Source organism: Pan troglodytes, chromosome 9, assembly GCF_028858775.2.
Source record: "Pan troglodytes isolate AG18354 chromosome 9, NHGRI_mPanTro3-v2.0_pri, whole genome shotgun sequence".
In the NCBI taxonomy this organism is placed as follows: Eukaryota; Metazoa; Chordata; class Mammalia; order Primates; family Hominidae; genus Pan; species Pan troglodytes.
In genome coordinates, this window is record NC_072407.2 from 41,444,399 (window position 1) to 41,464,593 (window position 20,195).

General features: G+C 35.4%; 1 long non-coding RNA gene across 2 annotated transcripts in view; it reads left to right on the top strand.

The window, feature by feature from the left end:
• LOC112204754 (uncharacterized) overlaps positions 1 to 20,195 on the top strand; it is a 768,426-nt gene that overhangs the window by 735,510 nt on the left and 12,721 nt on the right. For both annotated transcript variants that reach the window (XR_010147530.1, XR_008538022.2), the window contains one exon: positions 17,296 to 18,139. This is a non-coding gene — a long non-coding RNA (uncharacterized LOC112204754). The remainder of the gene's footprint in view (positions 1 to 17,295; positions 18,140 to 20,195) is intronic.

The following is a 20,195-nucleotide window of genomic DNA, read 5'->3' on the forward strand; positions in this document are numbered from 1 at the left end:
TAGGCTCAAAAGTCTGTATCTTTTCTGAAGAAATGAGAAAATAGTAAATAATTTTAAGTGGCGGGTCAGCATAATACTTTTTTTCCCATAAAGATAACTCTGCAACACTGTGTAGGGATTAGAAAGATTATGGCTTGAAAGCAGGAAGACAAGTTAGAAGAATATTGTCCTAATTCGGGTTATAAATCATTAATGTCTGATAAACTAATAATAGAAGGTACAGAGAAAACACTACAGGATATCTGATTGAGGGAAGGAGAAATTCAAGTTTGAAATCAGTACATTTTCTTACAAACTCAAGAGAAATGAATAGGAGAAATAATTATGTCACTAGTCCAAGGATATAGTTGACTTTTTTTTTAATTAAAAATGGTTTCCAATTCCTTTATTTATACTTATAATTCACATTTTAGAAGGCTTGTTATCCCCTCCCGACTCACCGTCTCAGCCTCAGGTAATTTAACATAAGAAATTTGGTGACACCCTCAATAAAGCTAACACAGAGCTTTAAATAAATGACACTGCTGCATTTTGGGTGTTCTTCTGGACAGGAGTACCTCCGAGCTTTGATTATTAATTTTTACTTTCTACACTTAAGTCATCCTTCAAAATGTGGAGTAGATCCAGCAGTATGCCAAAGATGGCTTATACTGACCTTAAATTATTCTTTCTGTTGTTTTGGGGCTGTTTATGTCAGAAACAAAATAAAAAGTACATTTTTCTTTTAGCAGAAAGCATTGCAGGTGTTAAATGAAGTGGTCATTTGTCTCACTGAAGTTGACCTGACAAGCCTGGAGTGGCTTTTTTCTCTATGGTGAGAGTCTTAAAGGGTGTTTGCCAAATTGCAATTGCAAGAAAACAGTACTGCAAAGAAAGAATATCATGAGATATTTGTTTTTGAAATAGTTCAAGTAAAGGAAATACACACACACACACACACACACACACAAATATATCTATATATAAAATATGTTTTTTGTTAGGAATTTTATCTAGTCTTTTAAAACTATATTGGGAAATGTGTGGTTGGGAGATAAAAAAGAACTAATCTCTTTTGGACGTGATTTTGGTATCAAAATACTTCAAGAAAAAGGAAGCCTGGTTGAATGTCAATATATCGAGCAAGGGCCACTTTAAAATTAAGTCTAAAAAATCCCCAAACTTTTTAAAAAAGCAAAGAGGAACTTTTAAAAATATTAGAAGGGGAAACTAATCATACGCAGTGCAGGAACATACCTCGGCTTGCTATCGTAAAATTTTTTGTAGGCATATTTGTGGCATCTTTGCTACAGAATTAGTTCAGGTTGTGCTCATGTATCTACTGTTGTAAATTGTGCATTCAGTTTTACCTATCCTATTCAAAAAACTTTTTTATGGAAATCCCCACCCCAGAACATAACAGGCAACTTTTACCTTGGTGTCTAACAATGAGATTGATATCCAAAGAGCAATTGACCAAACTGAGTCAATAGCACTAACATTTGAATTAATTAGATAAATAAATGTCTACTATGATTATCAGGTTATTTATGTTAAGGATTTTGGCATCCATTTCTTTTTAACTTTGCTTTTCATTTTCTATTTTGTCTGCTTTTTTATAGTGTCACCTGGAAATAAAGTGTGTAACAGGAACTGTCCTGAATATCCAATGATTAGGTTCCTTGCAACACAGGAACTTGCAGGGCCGGGAAAGGATTGTCTTTGCTGTATGTCCATGGAGAGAGGAGCAAAGGGGAACTGGGAGGCGATTGTCTCCCATGTTAGGTGTTTCTGTTTCCCATGCATTTGACTTTTCCTGATTAGTTATAAGCCTCAGAAAGCTGAGTTTCTCAACTCTACAAAGGAGTAACTTCCTTCAATTTTATCTTAGGGTAAAGTGAGGCTTAGAGGCCTGACACGTGTGCCTATTTTTAGGGAACCAATCTAGACGAGAAGTCTCTAGCCATTCTCTAGAGTTAGTCCAGAGAAACTGAGATAGTCCCACAAGCTCTTGGCCATCATGCTACATTTTAAAATCATATTGGGAAGAGAGAAAATATAGTGCCAACAAAGGGAAAAAAGCACTAGATACTATCTGGTTTAGTCAGTTCAGACTGCTATAACAAATTACCATAGACTGAGTGGCTTAAACAATTTATTTCTCACAGTTCTGAGGCTGGAAACCTGAGATCAGGGTGCCGGCATGGTTGAGTTTTAGTGAGGGTCCTCTTCCATGTTGCGGACAGCTGATTTCTCCTTGCGTCATCACATGGTGGAAAGATGGTGAGCTAGTTCTCTGCCCTCCCCTTATAAGGCCACTAATCTCATTCATGCAGACTTTACCTTATGACCTAATTACCTCTCAAGAGCTCCACCTCCAAATAAATTCACACTGGAAATTAGATTTTAACATGAATTTTGAGGGTACACGAACATTCAATTTGTAATATTATTATTAAACAGTCATATGATGGCTTAAAAATGGGTACAGATTCTTTGTATCCCCTGCTATCAAGAGTTAAAGTTTCTTTCCCATTTCCTGAATGTGGACTGGTCTTATTTTCTGCTTTGACCAATAGAATGAAGCAGAAAGTGATTAATTAGGGAGTTCTAAGATGATTCCTCAAAAGAACGTGCAGCTTCTGCTCTCATTCTCTTGGAATGCTGTTGTCATATAAAAAGTCCCAGGCAGGGCTGCCACAGATACATGGTCCAATTCACAGCTGACACCAATCATCTGCAGATTTATGAATGAGGCCACCTTAGACCTTCAGTCCCAATTAAACCACCAGATAGATAAAATCATACGAGTGACCCCAAGGGGGACCACAGTCAAGACCAAATTGTGGACCTGAAGAATAGTGAGCAAATAGGGTTTTGTTTGTTTTGAGAGAGGGTCTTACTCTGTCACCTAGGCTGAAGTGCAATGGAGCAAACAGGGCTCACTGCAGCTTCTGCCTCCAGGGCTCAAGCAATTCTCCCACCTCAGCCCCCCCAAGTAGCTGGAACTATAAGTGTGTGCCACCATGCCAGGCTAATTTTTGTATTTTTTGTAGAGACTGTTTCACCATGTTGCCCAGGCTGGTCTCAAACTCCTGAGCTCAGATAATCCACCTGCCTCAGACTCCCAGAGTTTACAGGTGTGATCCACTACACCCAGCTAAAATAGTTTCTTTTTTAAGTCACTAAATTTAGGGGTAGTTTGTTATGCAGCAATAGGAGACTGATAGAGCTTTAGCCCTTTAATCTTTAGCTCTAAGGAAGGGAGAGATAAAAGAGAAAACCACATCCTGTGCAGAGACAGTGTACGTAACCTTATCCAGCAAGGACTACAGGCCAATTAGGGTTTCCAAATTTGAACAATTCAAACGACTTATCTTTTCTGGGATCATGATGGGAGAAGGTAAAGAGTAAGAATGCTAGGAAAGACAAAAACCTTTCTTCCTGGCCGTCACAGATTTCTGTGTCTCTTTCTAGACTGTTTTCTGCTTAAGGGTCGGTCATTTTCTTATTTTCTTTTATTTTTTATTTTTTGAGACAGTGTCTCTCTCTGTTGCCCATGCTGGAGTGCAGTGTCACGATCTAGGCTCACTCCAACCTCTGCCTCCTGGGTTCAAGGGATTCTCGTGCCTCAGCCTCCCAAGTAGCTGAGATTATAGGCACACACCACCATACCTGGCTAATTTTTGCATTTTTAGTAGAGACAGGGTTTCACCATATTGGCCAGGCTGGTCTTGAACTCCTGACTTCAAGTGATCCACCAGGCTCGGCCTCTCAAAGTGCTGGGATTACAGTTGTGAGCCACCGCTCCCAGCCAAGGGTCAATCATTTCCTTATTTAATTTATATTTTTAAAATACATATTCCTGTGGATTGCATAAAATATACCCTAAAATAATTAATTGCATTAATTTTCATTATGGCTCAGAAGTTCAAGGATTGGTATTTTTTTGCTGTAATTTACTTTGAAAAAATGGAATGAGCTTAACCAAGAACACATAGCTAATGATTGGCATGGTCAAAACTCTTATGGGACCTTTGATTTTTTCACTAGTGTCAGGTATTAACATATTGTTTGCTACAAATTTAAATATATGACTCTGAAATGATGGACAATGTTATAAATTAGTGACTTAAGATGATTAAATTACTGACTTAATACACTCCATCTGAGAATTAACCATGGGGTTGCCAGTGTAGGAGGCTGATACTGCCATAGTCGTAAACAGAGCCAGATCTTGATTCACATATATCCAGTGCAAATCACAGCTTTGCATATTTCATTTTGTGTAATTTTGAGTAAGATTATCTGTCTGGGCCTCCATTCTATCATGCATATTGGAGAAAGTAACAATATCTACACTATAAAATAAGAATTTAGTGGTAAATATACACCATGGAATACTATGCAGCCATAAAAAATGATGAGTTCATGTCCTTTGCAGGGACATGGATGAAGCTGGAAACCATCATTCTCAGCAAACTATTGCAAGGACAAAAAACCAAACAGCGCATGTTCTCACTCATAGGTGGAAATTGAACAATGAGAACACATGGACACAGGAAGGGGAACATCACACACTGGGGCCTGTTGTGGGGTGGGGGGAGAGGGGAGGGATAGCATTTGGAGGTATACCTAAATGATGAGTTACTGGGTTCAGCACACCAACATGGCACATGTATACATATGTAACAAACCTGCACATTGTGCTCATGTACCCTAAAACTTAAAATATAATTTAAAAAAAGATACAATCTACAAAATACTTAACACACTTATAAATATAACAAATATGTACCTAATGTTTGTCAGGTTCCAGACACTGTTCAAGCACTTTACCTCTATTAATGCACATAATCTTTATTTTATTTTATTTTATTTTATTTTATTTTATTTTATTTTATTTTACTTTGAGACGGAGTCTGTCTCTGTCGCCCAGGCTAGAGTGCAGTGGTGCAGTCTCGGTTCACTACAACCTCTGCCTCCTGGGTTCAAGCGATTCTCCTGCCTCTGCCTCCCAAGTAGCTGGGATTACAGGCACTTGCCAACATGCCAGGCTTTATTTTTGTATTTCTAGTAGAGTCGGGGTTTCACCGTGTTAGCCAGGATGGTCTAGATCTCCTGACCTCAAGATCCGCCTGCCTTGGCGTCCCAAAGTGCTGGGATTACAGGCGTGAGCCAGCACGCCCTGCCAATGAGACAATCTTTACATGAGCACTATGTGGTAGGTTCTATTGTTATTCTACTTGTTTCACCAATGAGAAAAGTGAAGCAAAGAGAAAAGTTAAGTAACTTGACTGAGATCACACTGGGCTCCCTCCTAACATTTGTGTGGCTGAGGGCAAGAATATAAATGGTAGCCTTCGTATTCTGTGTCTAAAAAAAGAAAAAGAAAGAAAAGAAAAGAAAAAGAAAAATAGCAGTGTATCATGAACTATATATTCATATAAAATTTGCATTTATATTTAGTTAAATCCTGTTTAAAAGGGAGGAGTGGCCATATGGACATAGTTCAGGCGATTTTAAGTGCTGTGCTGAAATTGTCTCAGTCATAAGACAGGGAAAATGATGTATATAATTGGTTGACAAAAATGTCAAAAGTGTCGAGATATTTAAATTTTATAATTGAAGTGGCTCCCTCTGGCTGGCCTGTATTCTCATGCAGGGATTAGCAGCTCTCTTCCCTGGGATCAGTCTTACAAACTACGAAGCCAAACATAAATTGATACTTGCTTTCTGCAGCCTGAGTACAGTGAAAAATCTGCTGGGACAAGGAAAGATGAGGGGCAGAGTCTGGCCCTGGCCAATGTTGCCTTTAGGATGCAACTGGATCCACCTATACCTGGGATAGAAACTGACCAGGATAAACTGGTGGTGAGCAGGCTCTCCTCTCCAGCACCTCACTTTTGTATCTTAGGATTTCCAGGTCTTTCTATTTACCACTCAAAACTACATCAGATGGGCATAGCATGGGAAGTGGTATAGTTATCAGAGAAACTTGGGCTGCTCAGGCCCCACTTAGGAAGATTTGGGTCATCCATCTTTAAACAAGTTTCCTTGGTATAAAGCATATTTCATCTGATTTTCCTAGGGGCGGCAGTTTTGATTTCTTCACCCTGGCTCTACCTATCCTTGCCCACATTTCTTGTTAGCCTGAGATTATCTGGTTTGTGAAACCCAATTTGGTTTTTACCTCTTTCCTTCATGTCTTCCCTCCTTTTATGAAATTTCAAAACATGTTAAGAGGCTGGAAAAAAAAAGTCTTTGCATTTCAGTTTTTGTGATTTTGGGGGCCCTCTAGACATAGAGCTCAGAACACAGGCCCTTTCAGCCTAATCTAAAGGCAATACTGGATCAAAATGGAATAATGACAGAAATAGCTTCTGAACTCCTATGATCAGGTTCCAGAGCCTATGCTCTTAATTACTACACTGTACTACCCCTCAGCAAGACTATCCGAAAACAATCTTGTTTTAGAGGGACTTGTTCTATATGGAATGCCTTTGAGAAAGCCTTGTCAGGATTCTTAATCTGTGATAGGACACAGCAGTCTCATTACATTATGGTCGGGTTGCATATAAGAATATATCAGAATTTTTTTTTCATTAAATCTCTGGCATGATTGCATTGCTATTTAAATTGCAATCTGAAAATGAAACAGTACTTTTATTTTTAGTCATTAAAATCATGCCAAAAACTGATGTGGAAAGGATTACTATTCAATGAGTGACAAGAGGGGCTTGATTTAGTAATTACATAATTTGTGTTTTCACATCTAAACCCTCTCTCTCAGGCTTCCTAGAATATACTAGATGTGAAGCTGTTAATCAATTATATCTTTAAAAAAATTACAACACTCATTCTACTTTTCTACAAATAATTCATAGTCATGGTACAATTGGCATCCCATAGCGATGTCTAGTAGTATGTACTTATTGTTGAATGTAAGAGAGCTTTAAAAATAACTAAAATGTACCATGAAAGTAAATTAGTAGAACCCTTGTTGTGATTCTGAATTCTTGATTGACTTTTATCGTCTTTGTTTGTTCATTCACCACAGGGAGAAGAGCCTACCATCACCCTGAAATTAACAATGTTCAACCCTATTAAATAACACTTAAAGAGTTATCAATTCTGAGTGTTACACTAATGCCATTTTCTGACTAAAATCTTAGAATTCATTTCCTTTGAAACTGAAAAGAATAATGATCTTCTCCTCTTATAATAATCTCAAATCTGCATTTACATAAGCAATCATTTTATTTTAGATTTTTAAGATTTTTTTTGGCTGCTATGTGATAAGATTATATCTTATAATTTTACCTGAAATGTAAAAATCCAATTGTAGTCTTTCTGATTCTACAATTTGGAGCTTATTATAGTTTAAGATTAATGAATTTATTTTATGTTTTCTTTAACTGTGTGTGGAAAGAAGAAAAACAAACAATATTTCTGTGATTGAATTCTAGCCCCAGCTATGCATGACTATATTGGGAAAGCTACTGGTTCACAGAATCTCTTATTGCTTCAAAATATTTTAACAATATTATGGAGCTTTAGAGAATGAATATGGGATCCACGGAGAATAGATGTACCTTTCAACAGACATAGATGTAAAAATGTAACAACAGCTAACATTTATTGAGTTCTTGCTCTATGCCAGGCATTGTTCAAAGTGCTTTATGCGCAGTCTGATCTAATTATACAACAGCTCATGCTAGGTTTTGGTGGGTATTGGAAACCCACTCTGGACTCTGTATTCTTGGGATTTTACTTCTACTTAACATCCTGAAGGAAGAGGCAGAGTGGGTTATCTATAACTGCCCTTATAAGCACTGGCAAGGAAAATGAAATCTTTCTGTCTTTCACATCATGCAGAGAACGTAGAGGGAGAAGAGGTAACTAAATTGTTATTGAGAAAAACCTAACCTGTATTACCCAAGATGTTCTTATACATAAACATTGAATTTAAATGTGATGTTTATCTCTATTCTCTCTTTTGACTTTATTCAATAATTTTTCTAAAGAATATTGCAGTCATAAAATGGTAGTAATTCATATTCTGATTACAGTAGAGAGAAATTATAAATTTTTTTAAATGGGAGAATTATTACATGTGTTATGATACTTAATATTAAGGAAATATTACTTAGATATGAAAAATGCTCACAGCATCAAAACATATTAACTATAAATACTAAGGGAAATGTCTAAAATGTAAACCACATGAATATTGAACAATATAAAATACTTTTGTATGATACAAATAGAAGGATAACAAGAAAATTAGAATAGTTTTTATTTAAGGAACTTTGGGTAAATTATTTCTTTAAGAATTTACTTAAAAAATTAAGATGTGAAGGAACACTTATTTAAAACCAATAATATTTGTAAAGCAATTTGCTCTTTTCTATATTTACTAAAAGGAAGAAAAATTGTTTCAAACCAAAAGTAATTTTGAGTAAACAATACACAGTGGTTGTATTCATTTAAATATAAAATATGATATTTTCTGTGTCATCTGCCATAGTCCATCAATCAAACAAATTATCCTTGGAACTTCTAAGGCTATTAGCACTGAGGAACACATAGTTATTTCCTTACAATACTTTCAGCTTAAATTGGAATTTTTACTGCCCAGAGTACAATATAATCTAGAACATCTTTTTTTTCCTAGCAAAAGCTCCTATTCAGTCTGAATTATCTCAGGATATAGTCATTGATTTCCTTAATCAATCCAGAACTGTCCATCTTCACTGGTTGTAGTAGTCTCTGGTTGCCTTATAATTGTATAAATACACCACCTTAGAACTTACATACATTTTATGAGAAAGTATGGTATTCTTCTAGGAAAACAAACTAGAACAAATAATATTCTGGCACAACTATGAGGCAAAGGAATATTTCTTAAAAAAAAAAATAGCGAATCAAAGTTTGCTGCTCAAACATCACCTCAGGGAGTGGCTCAATTGGGACAGTAAACAGCCTGTGTTTCCAGCACCTCCACCCACAGTAGTTATGAAACATTTGGAAATCAACAGAGACTTGAAAGAGCCAAAAGTACGCAGTGCCCTATATATCTGCAGTTGCAAAAATGCTGCCCGAGTATTTGAGATTTTGGCAAATTTACCCTTCATTCCACAAGGTGGGGTTGTTTCAATATGAAAGAAAAGAGCAAGAGGCTCCAACTGAGACATGCTCTTGCCCTATTTCCAAATAAGAAAATATTATTATTTTGCTATTACAGAGGAAGAAAAGACAGACTTTTGTAAATCTATGAGAGAAATGTTCTTGGTGCACTTTTTTGTTTTTCTTAATTCTAAACAATGCTTTATACAAACATAAATTTGAAAGGAAGATTCTGCTGCTTTATTCAATAATTAATATGAGTAACTAAACAATTTGCTAATTCAACAAATATTTATCTCTTCTGTACCAGGCAGTGCTCCATGGCCTGAATATAGAAAACTGAACGAATTAGTAAAAACAAACAAACAAACAAAAAACTACCACAACAAAACTGTTTGTAGAGCTTATATTCTATCAGAGCTATGGAAGGTATGGAAGGGGCTGCTGAGATGAAGATGGAACATACAAATATAATATATAAGCCCATATAATAGCATATTAGATAATAATACATTCTAGGTAGAAAACAAAAAGAATGGAGGATGCCCAGGCTGGGGGTGGGATTGGGTTAACAATTTAATAATCTGATCTCTGAGACGTCCCTGAAAAAGTAACGCAGTTTCTTAATGAATTAAATGTTGGTGTAAGAGAAATAAAGAATGAATGAGTTTCAGACTTATATTGTCAGATTTTTCCTGGTCCATAAAAAATACCCCTAGATAAAATTTAGGTTTTGGACCTTCTATGTCTTGCTCAGAGGCATTCTACTTGGTAGTTTTGTGATGCTGAGCAAGGTCCTAATGCAGTCTAGGTTTTGATTCCTTCATGGGCAAAATGTGGATAATATTGGTAACAAACATATAAATATAAGGATGAAATGAGTTAATATATGCTAAATGGTTATATCACGCCATTATATGCTATTATTTTTTCTTTAATTGCATTCTCAAAATCAGGATCTGCAACCCAAATCTCTCAATCTATTATTCTAAAATGCCTCTCTAATATGCTATAACGTATTAGAAAGTAAAGCAAAGTAAAAAGGAAGGAAAGCTGTTTAGACTGCATCTTCATAGCAGGAAACAAATTCTAAAGGGGGTGGAGTGGGGAGGTGTGGGGAAGAAATAAGAAGAAACAAATTGGTGGCATGAACGACTGATTCTACTTGTTTCTCTATCACTCAGAGTTGTCTCTTCCCCTAATTTCTTGATTAAGACTGACAAAGATTCCCATGAATCCTGATCTTGCTATCAATTAGGCAGCATCTCTGAGAACTCAGTTCCATACTTGACATGGCAATATTATGTGGCAGAAACTGATGTAAAGACTTTCTGGTGCTGCTGTGATAACAGCCCAAGCAGCAATAGGAGAGAGAGGATATGTTGAAACATGAAGTTGTTCTGTGGTTTGTGGGCCAAGAGTGGCAAGACTTCCTCATCACTACTCCCTGACCTTTCTTCTACCGAATATTGCTTTCACCACTTGTTAGTTTCACTAATAAGATTGATTTCTACTACTGAAACTGGCAAAGGTTCACATGTTTCAAATTGAATAAATTGGAAGAGACACAGATTGAGTGCTGGTGAAACTGGTTCAATTAACTTGTGTATTTGAGTACCATTATGTGACTTGGGTATCTGAGTAGCTATTATGTGACTCAGGTGTTTGAGTACCTATTGCACGAAACAGACCTTTAGATAGTATAGGAAATAATGTCTTCAAAGATAGGAAAATTAGATGTTTACATAATAGCAATATGGAGCATCATAAAATAATTTCTATAAAAACCAAGTTAATGTGGTATGCTTTAAAGGAATGAAAAATCATGTCTAACGTGGGATCATGTGAGGCATTATGCAGAAGGTGTGTTTGAAATGGGTCTTGAAGAATAAGGATACAATCTAGGCAGATAGACAGAGAAGGTACTGAGCTCATCCCTAATCCTCACCTTGGTGTTTGTGTTTTCCGGGGAATAGAAGTTGAAATATTTGGGTTGCAAGATTGTTAGAAAACATGCTGAGTTCATGTTTCAACGTCACAGTTGTAGACAAGTTTACCTTTGAGTAAAGTTCAAATGATAAACTTTTACAAAGATTTTTATTAGTGAAGTTATTTTTCATATTATTGCGTATTCTTATAGACCTTCCTCATCAAAACTTTGCTTTGTTAAAATTACACATTGTCATAATAGCCAGCATAAATATTATTGAAGGAAAATGTGTGTCTGCAATCAAAGCCTTTGCTCCTAGTTTGGAGAAAGAATTCCTCAGAGGTCACAAGTAATAAACTTATTGCCTTTACACATGCCAACTGATCTTGATTTAAAAGCTCTTTGCAAGGTCTGGAAACCCTGACATTCTGTTTGTAATAATATTGATCAATTTCAGAAAGATAAATTCTAACATTCAATATCAATACTTAAAGTCTTCCCAGAAAATATAGGGAAAGAAAATAATTCTGGCTTTCTGAATGTACAGGAATTAGAATGAAAATGCTCAAAAACATCTTTGAATTTAGAAAATGTGACATTTTACTAAAGACTCAGAATGAAGGCCAGATACCAGAGGGTGTAATAAACACAATCAAAAGAAGCAAACTGATGTAAAATGAAGGCCAAACAACACTGAAATATCCACTCACCACAGACCTCTGCTTTTTAAACTGTGTGCCTCTTTTAAAGCCTCTGCATGGATTTATTGTTGAACATTAACTTGGGTTTGACAGGTCATCCACATGGAAAAATCCAATGTGGAGTTAGAATTGCTGATTGGAATTTCTGCTGACATATCAAGACTATAAATGCAGATGAGGAAATCACCCACTTAGAGAAAATAGAACTTTGGGAGTAACTGACATAAAAGAGAAGGGTTTACATTGAGTAGAGCAGGGATTATTAATCCTAAACATTCCCAGAATCACCCAGCAGGTATTTTAAAACAGGTCACAGATGCATGCTAGACATCTTGATGAGAGGGGTGTGAATCTTGACAAGAGGAGTGTAACTCAGAAATCTACTCAGTTTTTAAAAGTATCTCTATGTACACATATAGAAATTTTTTTAATTGAAGAAATGTCCTGGAAAAATACTTAAAAGTTGGAAAACAAGAATGATTTTTCTCTTTTTACGTATAAAAAGTTCCAAAAATATTCCTGTGCTTTATGTCTCATGTGCATAGTAAGAATAAAAGGAAAGTTAAATTGAAAGTGCTTTTGTATTCATAAGTATTAATTAATTTTTTAGCTTATGTCATAAAGAAGTGATTACTTGTTTATATAAGCATTTTCATCATTCTGTTTTACCAAGTATAAATTAACTATGGTCTCCCCCACAACTGAAGGGAATTAATTAACCAGAGTTTCTCACATAATTTACGAACAAAGATCTTAACATGAGACCTTATTTATTAACAGCTAGCTTCCCCAAAGGAACTAATCACTCAACAATACAAAGGGGCATCATTAAGAAATGGAAATCTTTTTTTAATAAATGGATAATGTTTTGATTACTTAAAATGGTAGTACTTAAAGCCTCTATTACAGCTGTTTCTGTGTTTTTTTATTCTGTGTGTGGGAGAACATTTGACTGATGGATTTTATTTTCTTAATCCATATGACATTCGTTTATTATTAAACCTCTTTCTTATAAGAAGCTGATAAAGTCAAATTTCTTGGCTCATGCGTTCTGAACTTGGAGGTAGTCACATTCTCTAAATTATAAATGGTTTTGCTCAGATGAAAGAAAGTTCCACTTGTTTTTCCACTTTAAGGCATCTGCTGAGATGTCTAGGTGTGCATACTCTTCCTGTCATTTCCATCCACTAAGATAATGACCGTGCTTTGGCATAATCACAGCTTCTGAAGGACTGTACTGTTACTAGGTTAAATTTATTACTAAATTCCAGGAACCACTTCCTGCTCACAAGTACATTCAAAGGTACATATTTTGATATTTAAGTCTTTTTTATATTCCTGTCATTTGCCCTTTTGCCCTAAGAAAATTTCAAGGTAGAGTTTTTAGTGCCCTTGAGAAACATCATAAAATTTTCTTCATGTTAAAATATCAACTTGTTTTACTTGCAATCCTGCTATAAAATATAGGCCCACACTCAGAATATTAAGGATTCTAAGAAGAGAGAGACAGAGAAGGGGGGGGGAGAGAGAGAGAGAGAGTACAAGCTATAACCTAAACATATGATTGTATATGATTGTACAAAAAGACATTAGAGATTAAAAACTTAACAGCTCTAAACAAGGAAAGCTATAATGGAAATAAAGCATTTCCAAAGCAAGCAGCTGATAAGACTGTAGTACAGAATGGATAAGAAAACTACACACCTGGGCAAGTGATAATATTTATCTTGGTACAAATGTGTATATGTAGAATACTCTCACAACAACAGTATTTTCCCTAGTGCTTTATTTTTATTTTTCTCCTTGTATAAAGCTTTTAAAAAGAAGAGAAACACATTCTAAAAGCATATAATGATATAAATATGTATGTTGGAAATTTTGCCAGTGCACTATCAAGAAGCTGAAAAATAATTTGAAAACTGTTTTTAAAAATGTATTATTTCAACAGATATTTAATGAGTTATTATATGCTTAACACTCTACTAAATGCTGAATGGCAGTCAACATAGATATTTGTCACTATTTTTCACGGCTTTTATCTTCTGGAGAAAGAATGAGATGTGAAAAAATAATTTTTATAAGGTGTGGTAACTGTTAGAATAAGAAACATACAGAATATGAAGGGAACTCCTAGTAATATTGGAATATACCACTTATTCTTTCAAAGTGGTAAAGTCAGAGGGAACATCAGGTAGATTAAAAAAGACATGTTGAAAATTGTGAGGCCTAAGAAAAATTGTAGAGTTTCAAAGAGTCATAGGAATTCAGAATGGCTAGCAAGGAGAGTACCAGTGATGGGAGCACTGGAAGGGGTGCTGGAGATTTGAAAGTCACTCATGAGGAGGTGGAAGTATGAAACAAAGCCAGAGCCAGGTAGAGGCAGACTCCTGTTGAAGGTTCTTCAATTAGGCAGACATTGGAGGATTTTAAGCAGAAGAGTGGACTGATTAGATTTGTTGAAAACTACTCTGTAAACTGGGATGAAGGGATTGGAGTGAGGCACATGGATGTGAGGAGACCAGTTAGGACACATAACGTGGAATAAGTGAGGGACCATAAGTATTTTAGACTAAGTAGGAGTTTGTGAGATGGAAATTTAAGTAGTAAATCTTGATGTACTTGCCCAGAAACTTATAAATGTCTAGAGCCCTCACTTTCTGTTTTAAGAACATGTAAATATTCTCCATGAATTTATCCTCTTATAAGAAGTTCATGAATGCTGGGAGTCCATTCAGTTCAATGAGTCACAAAAAATTATTTTAACTACAATTTTTTCTTTGAACATCATTTTATCGTTTTATAGTTTGGAGGTGGGTTTTGAAGCCAAGGTGGTATAAATGGTGTATTAGTACATTTTCATACTGCTATGAAGAAATACCTGAGACTGAGTAATTTACAAAGAAAAAGATGTTTAATGGACTAACAGTTCCACTTGGCTGGGGAGGCCTCACAATCATGGTGGAAGGCAAAGGAGAAGCAAAGGCATGTCTTACATGGCGGCAGGTAAGAGAGCATGTGTAGGGGAACTGCCCTTTATAAAACCATTGGATCTTATGAGACTTACTCACTACCACAAGAATAACACAGGGAAAAACCAGCCCCCATGATTCAACTACCTCCCACTGGGTCTCCCCCATGACAAGTGGAGATTATGGGAGCTACAATTCAAGATGAGATTTGTCTGGGGACACAGCCAAACCATATCAAATGGGTTTTATTTACTCCTTAGCAAATCTTCAGAAGTTTCCCAAATCTCTTTAGGATATATTGGCATAAGGTATTCTTAGTTTTCATATCTGAGTATTCAGTCATTAAGTGAAATAGGAAAGCCCCTACTTTAATATTTTGTCTCAAGCACAGGTTGTCTGCTCTGGTTACTACTGTTGCTTGGGCCAAGACCTTCATTTAAGTACATCTGACTTGCTACTGGAATGTAAAAGTAAATGAAATAGATTGTATTTTCCCAATATGGCCATACAATATCTCACATCCCATATGCTCTTTTGAACATTACTTCTCTGTCATCCATATCTGGTACCTAACTGCCCTTTCCTTGAATCTGGGTTGGTTTGTGATTAATTTGTATCCAATTAAATTTAGCAGAAATAATGCAACATAACTTCCAAGACCTAGTCATAAAATACATATAATTTCTGGCTTGCTGCCTAGCAAATGTATCTTTGGACCCCTGAGCCATTATGTGAGAGCTACCTTAAGAGTGCCATGCTATGAGAAAGTGCAGGCCTCAGAGAGAGGCCATGTGTGGGTTCTAGTCACCAGCCTTAACTGCAATCCCAGGCAACAGCCAGCATTGGCCATTGGAGCTGTTTAGATAATTCCAGCTCCCTTTGTTCAAGACAACCCAGCCTTTACACCTTTCCAGATAAGGCTTTAGACACCATGAGGCAGATCAAAGTTTTTCTTGCTATATTCTCTAAGCACTACAGACCCAGAGAGTGCATGAAATTAATTTTTTGAAAATGTTATTTTGTGGTGGTTTGTTATGCAGCAGTAGTAACTGTAATAGTTAATATGATTCTCAAATGTTGTGGTTACTGAGGAGAGTTAATACGTACCAACAATATTTAAATGAGAAATGCTATCTTATCACAACAAGAATTTGAAAAATAGTACAACAGTCAAGAATGTCAAGACCATTTGTTTTTTCATTTTTTATATGATTGGGTCAAGATGAGCTTTGAAATAGTAGAGAAATAGACAATATTGGCACTGATTAAATTTATGTGAATTTAATGTTTTCAAAGAAACAGAAAGAACTTCCTACTTCCTAGAATTTGTTTAAAAGGCTATCATTAATTTTCAGGCTTCAAAAAATTTGTTTTATTGGACTTTGCCTCAAAAACGGGAAAAAATGTATCAAACACCAGATTACCAATGGATACTTACTTTATTTTATAATGCTGTGAAAAATAAAGAATAGATAAGTTCTAGGATTTGAGAAACTCATAGAATTGCTCATTATAAAATGCAATTGGTTAATTTCTCATGTCTTTTTTATTACTGGGTTTTAGAGAAACACAATTACATGTGGTGTTGTTAAGACTTAACCAAAAAGAGGTAAAACAGACAGTCACATAATAATGACTTTAATACTCCAAATTGTTTTACTTTCCCCATGGAGTTCTTTATGCTTTATCTAATATTGACTGTGCTACTCTTACATGACATTGTGAATTGTGTAGCACCTAGTTACTTAATACTGTTTTCAATCATCAGGCTTATGTTATATCCCTCTCTCGCTACATAAGGATTTACAAGCAGGAGATAAGTTCAGCCAAAGTTATGCATATCAATTCTGAAATGATAGATGAGGCTTAGTCTCTTCCTTTTTGCAAAGGAATGAAATGCATTTTGACCAGAGGAAAGAAAGTTGAGGTTGCATGTGTTTCTTGTCACTAATCTCTATTGGGCAAGATTATGTAATAATTTAAATACTGTGTAGATTTTATACAGCATATGCATGTCATATATGCAAATTTAGTTCATTGGAATCTTCACAAAATCCTGTTAGTCTGATGTAAATATAGAGATGATGAAATATTGCCAACATAGATAATGAAAGAGTATTTCTCTACAAAACCATGCATTCAAGTGGCCATTTAATACATGTTCTTCTTTATACAATTACAATGCATTGGTGATAGCCTGTGTTGCCTTTCCAAGTCTTTTGATTATGTAATATCTGTAATTTGGGAGACTTTTTATTCACAAACTATGGAAAAAATTGTTATTATAATAAAAAATAAAACAGTAACTAAAATGTACTCTATTTGTAGCCTTATTAAACTACATTTGAAACCATGAGAATTTAATTATTTTTATAATTACTATTCTTTTAATAAATATTTTTGAGGACTTGGCACCAAGTTAGTAATTTTGAAATTGCCATGGGTCATCCTCTAGACATAAAGGCTCAATGACAATAGAGATCAGAGGTGCTCTGATTGTCTGGCTGTGGCTGTTTCTCAACTCATTGCACTGCATCTTCTGGCCTTGCCACTTCATTGAAACTATTTTTTTTTTCTTTTCTTTTAGGACTCCAGTGATCCTAAGGTTGTTGAATTCAATGGAAACCTTTCAGTAGCACTCGATACAGCAGATCTCCATTCTTCTCTTCATTGTCAGGATATCAGCCAGTCTGTTTTTTCCTCTTGCTGTCTGTTATGGCTCATTATCATGCCCCTTGCTGGATACTCCTCCAGTAGATTTCTAAATGCTGGAAGTATTGAAAATGAATGAATAAATAAATAAATATTTTTTGAAAATTAAAAGAAAATGTGGTAAGCATTGAAATAGATACAAAAATGAACCTGAAATGGTTGCTGACTTCAAGCCTACTTTAATATAGAGCAAAAAGTGATGTGGGTATTAATAACCGTAAAATGAAGAGTCAATAACCCACACAGCCTTCCCATCTTCCTTCTACTCTCAGGTCTCTTCAAGTCTATTCTGCACACAACAGCCAGCAAGGCATTAAGGCACTAAAAAGATAATGTCTTACCGTATTGGGACCCCTCCAGTGGCTTACCACCTCAGCGAGAGTAAAACTTAACTCTCTAATAGAACCTCCAGGGTCCTCTGTAATGTGACTTCTGGCTGCTTTTCCAATCTCATTTTGGACCATTCTTTCCTCTTCAGCTGCACTGGGTCCTTGCTGTTCCTTAAACACTCCAGCTATAGTCCTACCTCAGCCTCTACTGCATTTCTCTCAGGTTTCCCCAGGGCAATGCTTTCTCTTCTTTGAAGTCTCCACATCATCCTTGGAAGGAGATTGTGTGGGCAAGAAATAATCACATTGTCTTGTGCTCCAGAAGCTCGACCTTGTTCTGAATGGAGTCAGTTTAAAGTAAACATCAAGTGGAAAAGAAAGTTACAAAAGGTAAGAAAGGATATGGCTTATGTGGAGGTTCATTAGTCCTACCACTTTCAAAGAATTGGTAGCATGGGTACAGTGGCTAGATGTAGGAATCTGAATTGCATTTCCTTTTTGTTACTAGTGATTGGAGCTCCTTCTCTTAAGAAAAGTTGCTCTCCAAGGAACAAGATATACAGACCCCAAAGCCTTGCTTAGCAACCCATTCATAGAAATATATATATAATGTCAGACTTAAGGTGCCTAATCTGTTTAATAAATCCTAGTTCCTCAATATTAAATGGAAATGATTATATATTATATATATATTTGTATAAAATCATCATTAATTTAGTAAGGATTTAATGAGCATCTGTCTGTAGCATCTAAAGCAGGTTATTATTAGTTAAATGGTAAGCTATTGTGTAAATGAATTCAAACAAATGATATTGAGGTCAGCTAAAACTCATTGACCATTTTCTTTGAGTTTGGGGTTCATTCTTCTAACACTACAGCCATTATTCGTTTTTTAAAAATAAGCAATTATTGTTAGTTTGGCACAACTTGGAAAAGGTAAAATTCTTAAAGAAAACAGACAATAAATCAATTCACTAGAAACCATTACTGGTTTGCAATAGAGTGAAATAATTTAAGCCCCTGGGAGATGATATACTGATAATAACCGTGTAGATGATGATGATGGTGCTGATGATAATTAACATATACTGAGTATTTATTATGCCCATGTAATTGTGAAAACAAAGAATTGTATTCTCAAATAATCCTGATATAGGCATCATTATTATCCTCATTTTAATGATGAGGGAAAAAAGTGCAGAGAAGTTAAATAACCTTAACCCAAATTGTGTGGTAAACTGACAGAGCCAGGACTTGAATGAAGGCAGTCTCTCTTCAGAGTCTAGAAATTCTGACACTGAGATTTGTGTCAAATTGATAACACATTTATCAAGTTAAATGCAATTAGAATATATGGAATACATTTTTATAGAAATATTTACCAGTTATGGCGTTATATTCCCAATAGTTTAATTAGGGGAAATCTTGATATTGGTGTGACCGATTTTCTAGAGTATAGTAGTTATAAGGTGAAAGGTGGAAGGCGAAGAAATGATTGGCTAACCTGTGTCATTTTTAGATCCAATTTCCATGAATTTTTGAACTCTCAGGAATAGAATTCTTGTTTGAATGTGTTGATTTTGAGTGAATCACACTTTGGGAATTCATCATAAAAAATAGTCTCAATCATTCCTGGAGACAGAGGGACTGATGTAGTTTGACACATTGCTGGCATGCTCTGAATCCCCACCACTGTCAAGATTTTGAAAGACATAAAAGTAGTTTTCAAATATTCAAACCTGGGCCTGGGAGAGATTCTGAGTCTCACGATTTGAAAATAAATAAATTGTGTCAAGTGTTTACTGCTCAAATCCTCCCTGAAAATTGGCATGTCATATTTGCAGGAGAAAGTGGATCCTTCATGTCAGTTTCCAGTAATAGCAAAGAAAGAGTATGTCAGATATGCAGTATTATAAAGCACAGAAAGCATAAGAGAGACTGCTGCACAGATTATGTGTCAAAACTAAAAGTTAGCCAGTCAGTGCAAAGAAAATAATTTTATTTTTATAAATCTGTCTAGTTTTACATTTCTTACCATTGATGCTTCCAACACTGAAGTTATAGCAGGTCCTACAAAGAAACAAGAGTAAAAAGTGTAGACAGTGATTCCCAAGCAATTTACTAATACAAAGTCCATTTGATTATTTTACTTTAAGAAGTATTATTTCATTTTCACATTGTGAATGATGCAGACATCACAAAGTCTCTATAGACTAAAACACGAAGTTTGCATACACTGATATTTTCACTCCTACTCTTCACAGTAATTATTTATCAGCAGTTTTGAGTTTATCCTTGCAGTTTTCTTTCTACATTTTGCATATCTATACATGTACATATTATATATATATATATATACACACACACACACACACACACAGAGAGAGAGATACATACATAATGTGGCTTTGGGCATAGTCTCAAAAAATTAACAATGTGTTTTATA